The sequence below is a fragment of the Gymnoscopelus microlampas genome (assembly GCF_963454915.1).
Source record: "Gymnoscopelus microlampas genome assembly, chromosome: 22".
Classification (NCBI taxonomy): domain Eukaryota; kingdom Metazoa; phylum Chordata; class Actinopteri; order Myctophiformes; family Myctophidae; genus Gymnoscopelus; species Gymnoscopelus microlampas.
This window is the reverse complement of record NC_139959.1, coordinates 27,674,878-27,682,082: the sequence shown is the minus strand read 5'-3', so window position 1 is coordinate 27,682,082 and position 7,205 is coordinate 27,674,878.

Here is a 7,205-nt window from a genome sequence, read left to right as displayed (position 1 = left end):
ATTCCCACAGCAGAAATAATTTCAGCAGAGGATCGGCGAGGATTCGCTCTTTTTATATACCATTTACCATATTTGTGAGGGCCACACTGCCTGTTCACAGCTCTTAATGTGTTCCCCTGGCAATACATCCGCCAACAATAATGGCCATGTTTACAGTAAGTCAGCTTAACTTCAAATAACCTACTCGATGCTTATCTCCCTTCCTGTAGATCTGGCCATTGTTACGAGCTGTTGACCTAACATCTCCTGCGACCACTGGTGTGTGTAGGAAAAACTATTACAAAAGTGAGAGTGTGTCTTATAAGGGTGTTTTAGTTCACCAAGACAATTATAAAAGTGAGAGTGTGTCTTATAAGGGTGTTTTAGTTCACCATGACAATTATAAAAGTGAGAGTGTGTCTTATAAGGGTGTTTTAGTTCACCATGACAATTATAAAAGTGAGAGTGTGTCTTATAAGGGTGTTTTAGTTCACCATGACAATTATAAAAGTGAGAGTGTGTCTTATAAGGGTGTTTTTACAGTAGTTCACCATGATACTTGAACACAACGTCCTATATCAAATGTATGCTGGGTGATTAAATAGCTGGGTTTATGGTGTTTGATGACATGGCATGTTAGTACAACGTGAAACTGAGAAAAGTAAACTGAACCTATAACAAGATTAGCAATACTATGATATGAGTGTTCATGCAAAACGTGGCGCCCCTCATGGGTCTGAGCGCAGTGGTGGAAAGTACATTTACTCATGTACTGTACTTAAGTACAATTTTGAGGTATTTTGACTTTACTGGAGTGTTTCCAATTTTCGATATTTTGACTTCTACTCCGCTGCATCTCAAAGGCAAATATTGTACTTTTTACTCCACTACAATTATTTGAAAACTTTAGTTACTAGTTACTTTGTAGATTTTGATTATTATTATTACGAAACCACTTCAGACCTGGCATGGCCAGACTAATATCACTGCGTAGATATTAGTCTGGAATCACTTTATGGAACGTGCATTTCCAAGGGGTGGATTTAAAAAAATGCCTCTGGTGATAAACCTGCCCTACATTTGCATACTGGGCCCTGATTGGTCCCTCACAACTTTGGAGGGAGTGAAATCCAATCACAGCGTTGCCAGACCAAATCTGTCGAGGGCAATGTTTTTTTTGCAATGGTAGATTCGTCTGGTTTCCAGGCAACTTCAGACCAATATACTTTGGCAATTTGAAAATAGCCAAAGCGATGCGTTGTGAGCTGGTAGACTTTCAAAGGATCTTTATACATTTTATAAATTTGAAAACTTGTGAAATGGGACCTTCTGCATAATGAGTACTTTTACTTTTGGTACTTTAAGTATTAGTTTGATGCCAATACTTTTGTACTTTTACTAAAGTCAATTTTGACTTGTACTTGTAACAAGTCCGGTATTTCTACAATAGAGTATTGATACTTCTACTTAAGTAAAACATTTTAGTACTTCTTCCATCACTGCCTGAGAGTTACACTCTCAGACTTGAACGAAACACTGAGCGTTTCCCCGCGTACCATCGACTACTGGAAAAAAAAGGCATATCATTATATTTGGCCTCGCACTCCCTGGCATCTGCTCAACATCAGTGAGGGTCAGCGGTTCCACTGCTCCTCGTGTTCACGGAGCGTGCGTGTCGCTCGTGCCGCGTTGAAAACCCCCCCCAGAATCTGTTTCCCATTGTGCGGCACACACATGCGCCTCATATGCAATACAGTGTAACAGCGGCGCAGAGGGGCGGTGATGTCATCACTCTGGTTGCCAGCTGAAGTTCTGGGGCTCTGAGTGTTTCGACTGGGCCCGGTGGGCCTGGCCAACGAGGCCTGGTGCTGTCAGTGCCCCCCACCTCCTCCCCACCTCCTCCGCAGACTCCCGGTTCACATCCTGAGCCTGTAGGTGTAGAGTTTCTTTGCAGATGACTTCTGTTTCTGTATTCATCAAAGTAAAGGCCAAAACCAGTAGAACACCCCGCCCCCACATCCCACCACTACCCCACGCCATCTGAATTCATGAATCTAAAGTGTGCTGCAGTACAGTACAGTACAGTACAGTACAGTACAGTACAGTAGTGGCGGAAAAAGTACTCACATTTCTTATTAAGCAAAAGTATCGATACTGCATTGTAGAAATATTCTGTTAAAGTAGAAAAAAGTAAAAGTCCGGAATTCAAACATTATTTTAAGTACCAAAAGTAAAAGTACTGAAATGTTTGAAAATAGCAGATCTACAAGCTCACAACGCGTCGGATCGCAACGCGTTGTGAGCTTACAGTACAGTATAACAGATTTATTAGGGAAGGGGACATTAGAAAAGCTGAGTCTAGGAAATTTCACGAGTGGAGATGAAAATTATGTACCGGAGGAAACGTGTATTACACGCAGTGCGAGGCATATCAAAGGGGGCTGGCTCGCTTTAAATAGAACAGCAGGTAAATGGGCTTTGGGATGACTGTAATTTTAGCGATCTTGATATAGCCAGTGTGGCCACTTCTAGAGTTTTGGCAAGCAACAGTGCCGATTATCATCATGGCGCTACAGTGCCACCTGGCAAACACGGTCCTCTCTCTCTGATCTTACCTAATTTACAGCCACTGGTCATCCAAGACCAGGCCTTCAGGGACCTATCTCAAACATTGCTGATTTATAATTAATTGCAGGTGGGTGTCACGCACCAAAAATAGCTGTAGCTGATCTACAACCTCAGACCTTTGGTACGTGACACAGAATGATGTTATCAACATCAAAATAAATTATTTACTGGCTATAACCCACATATGACAAACTCATTACAAAAGTTTGAAACCTTTTTTCCATACAGAAAGAATGTTCTAATCTAGGCTCAGCTATAATAACCAACTGCTTTCACGGCCTTCGTGGACCAAAACTGTCCATTTCCCATCAGAATCCATCTCCAGACCTATAATTAGGACTATTTTAGGAACGTGAGTCTATCCAGTGGCCACTGCATCCTCCGAATCTATCTCACAGAACCACAGGAGCTGCCCTAAACCCAAACAATTGTACCACAGTGTAATGCAGACACAAAAGTGTTTCGACGGTGCATTCCACTGTTCATCACATTTGCCCCGAGCACAAACGTGAACCAACAGCATGAAACCATTGTCAGCATTCGGGCATCGTCGGGCCAGTGATTACCAACATGTGGTTTTTGTTTATCTCCCAACAACGGGGTTGTCTTTTTTGTCTGTAACAAAATGTTTGAATACAAAGCCCGTTTGAAAACAATATGTGTTGTTCACACATCACATGTTAAGAGATTATTGCAACAAGTGCTGAGGTCATTGCATAATATCCCAACAGTGGTTATCTAATCTGCTCAGTTTCTTCCTGCGGGACGCTACTGTTTTGCTAAACTTTGATTTCACCACAACTGGCCGGCAATTCAGAGGAAAGGCAGAGGGGAAAGTCAACACTGTAGTAGCTGCACTGCAAAACCCTGTCAAATTACCTCTGGGGGGGTGTAAAAAGGAACACTTAAGGTTAATTTTTGACACCCTCATAAGTAAATGGATTTTACAGTGTAATGAAATTTCTCACACTGTACCACCCCAAACAAACAAACACAAACACACACGCACGCGCACGCACGCACGCACGCACGCACGCACGCACGCACACACACACACACACACACACACACACACACACACACACACACACACACACACACACACACACACACACACACACACACACACACACACACACACACACACACACACACACGCTTGCATGTCATGCACAAACCTCTCAAATATTTTTCAATCCTCTTCCCACATAACAGCAGTGTGATCAAACTAGCTCTACACCAAACATAGCAAATCCTTACAACGGCCGGGATTTGATGAAGAAGAGAGCCTATCGTAACACGGTGTAAGCAAACCCCGGCTGATCAAGGATGAATTCTCAAACTGATGATATTGAAAGTTTATTCCAAAAACACCGTAAGAACTGTATAGGTGGGAAAACAACAGAAAACAAAACATACATTACAATAAGGCTGTAATATACTGTAACAAATGCAAAATAATACAGAAACAACATTTGACAAAGAGCCTGTGAGTTGCAAAACCTCAGCATAAGTAGTTTTGACACAAAATGACAATCTCCTTGTTTAGAGTGCAAACATAAAAAATAGCAAAAATATTAACCATCTTAATCACAATAAAATGTCTTATCTTTTTAAACCAACAATAAAGAAATTGTAACTGTACTGTTATTTGTATTATTTATGTCCTTTAGTAAACATGAAATGTATGTTTTACTCCATGAATTATCCATTGCAAATGTAGATTACCGATCTAAATCCACGGTAATTATTTAATTATTTATTCACGCCACAGAGGCCTCCCAATGGGTCCAAGAACAGATCGGCAGAACGACACCCAAAGTGACTAGTAACTTCAACTTTGTGAAAATATGCAAAAGATACAACATAACATAAAATGCAAACGACACAAAGCAGCAAGTAACAAACATACCTTATGCCCTCAGCCAGGTGCTTAAACAAAATAAACGTTTCGGTAAGAACGCTGAAGTTCTTTGTTATTGTTTTCATTCATTCGTTTACGTCCCTTTTGCAAAGACGCGCGCTCTCAAAACAGTACTACTTCCAGTTCCTGTTTAGGGCGTTTTCATAATAAAAGCTTCACAAAAACAGATTAATAAAAACGAACTCAAAAAGAATTCTTTCAAGCAACCAAAGTAAAGTGTCAGTAGAGGTAAGAATAATAATACATTATAAGGCCAATAAAAACAATTAAATGACCCAAATGAAGTGCATATATCAAACTTAGGCAAATGTCCACATCAAAGTATCTTTGAAGTCCAAAGGCTTGTGTTGATTTAGGGAGACAATAGCGCCGTCTTGTGGCCAGGAGGTGCACTGGTGGGCCTTTCTTATGGAAAATAATACTTAATTCTGGTAACAATTTCTTAAGCAGGGCAGTGCTTAAATGGTTAGTTACACTCCCACCAAATCAAGAGTGAGTTGCAGTACTCTAAGTAATGCAGAAAACGAAGGATTTCTCACTGGAATTAACATTTAAGCAAGAAATAGGCGATAAATCACACATATGCTCATGCATGAAACAAACAAATAATGAAAGGATACACTTTGCAGCAACTGGGCATTCAATCGGTCTCTAGCAGCAGGACTAGCTTTTGAACTGGTCGCTCAACTTTGGAAAACTTGTGAAGACGTTCCCCTTTCTTGCCAAGATTCTTGTCTCCAAGACAGATTTTAACTTTCCTCACAAGTCCATCTTGGTCAGTAGTGGCTTCTGAAACTCTACCCAGTCTCCACTCGTTCCTGTGCACATCTTCTCCTTTCATCATTACAATATCTCCAACTTGCAGATTTCTTCTTGGCGTGTGCCAACGTTGTCTGAGAGAGATGTTGGCAAGTTATTCCTTTCGCCATCGGCTCCAGAACTGTTCTACCAGGTGTTGTACATGTCGCCACCTTTTCTTGCCATATATGTCTTCTCTGACAAATTCACCTGGGGGAGGCAAGGCATTGACAGACTTCATGGTCAAGAGATGATTGGGGGTGAGAGGCTCGAGACTATGAGGATCACTGAGGTTAACAGTCAGTGGACGACTGTTGACAATTGCCATAGCTTCGTAGAAGAAAGTCCGCAGTGAAGCATCGTTTAGCCTTGCAGAGGAAAGGTCAAGCGTGGACCTTAAAATGCTTCTCACTGTCCTAATCTGTCTCTCCCTCACTCCTCCAACGTGACTTGAATAAGGTGCGTTCATGCTGAAGTCGCATTGCTTGTCGGCAAGGAATGTAGCTAGTCGGTCAGCATCAACTTCCTTAAGAGCTGCTTTGAGCTCGTTTTTGGCTCCGACAAAGTTGCTTCCTTGGTCACATTTGATCTGACGTACGGCGCCACGTATGGCAATGAAACATCGAAGGCCATTTATTAGGGCATCTGTAGACATGTCGTCCAGCATTTCAACGTGAACGGCACGGGAGCTGAAGCAAGTTAAGAGAAGACCGTATCTCTTGTGCTCCTTTCTTCCTTGCGTTGTGAAAAATGGGTCAAAGCAGTCCATACCGTCGAAGGCAAAGGGAGGTGAGGGTTCCACACGTTCAGGGGGAAGATCAGCCATCCTTTGCTCTTCGAGTGGCCTCCGGTGCCGTCTACAGGTGATGCATTGATGAGTGAAGGATGCTACTGCCCGGTTGATTCCTGGAATCCAGTAGCCGTTGGACCTGATTTCATTGATGGTGAGACCTTTTCCTTGATGTTTAATTTTTTCGTGGTAATGAGCAAACAACAGATTCGTAATGTGGTGATCTTTGGGGATGATTGCCGGGTGCTTGATGAAGTTGGGAAGAGAGGAGTGACACAGTCTCCCTCCCACCCTGAGGACACCCTCTCTGTCAGGGCAGGCATCAACAGAGTACAAAGGGTCGTGAGATGGTAGGGGACTGTCTTTATTTAGCAGTTTCAACTCATTTTTCTGCAGGTCTTTGATTATATAATGTTCTGCTTCTTCTCGTTCTGTTACAGTGGAGAGATGGTTCGATTTGTTCCCTTTGATGCGTCGCAAAATGCGCGCGACAGCTCTAGTAGCCCGTGACCAGGAAGAGAATTTTGACAATCGATCAACAAGACTAAATTGTTCTGTAGCTTTTGTGCTGAGTATCAGAACACTTCTTACTTCTGGATCTCCGATCGTCAAGTCTGGAGTTTCATCTGTTGGCAGCTTCCTTTTAAGATGACTGAGCCTTACAATAGCAAGATGCTTATTGTCAGGCAGGTGAGGTCTCTCTTTGAAGGGAAGAGGCATCTCATAATGCCCATGGTTGTTCTTCCTTATGCCTCCTTGTAGTTTGTTCAAGAAGACAATGTCATCCTTGGACACAGTTTTTCTATCTTCGCCAGAGTCTTTGAAATCAGACTCCAATACCTGAATGACATCAGCTGGAGTTACAGGGGGGAGCTCCTTAATGTTGACCCGGTGACAAATGGTTTTGACACTTGGTGATTCATGGCGCGGTGCTACGCAACCCACAACGCTCCATCCTAGGTCTGTGTGAACAGCATAGGGTTCATCTTCTCCCCCGAGAATCACTTGTTTTGGTGCTAGTGCCCTTGGACAGCTGTAGCCTATCAGGAGGCCAACCTCACAATCCTGTAGAGGTGGAATTTCATC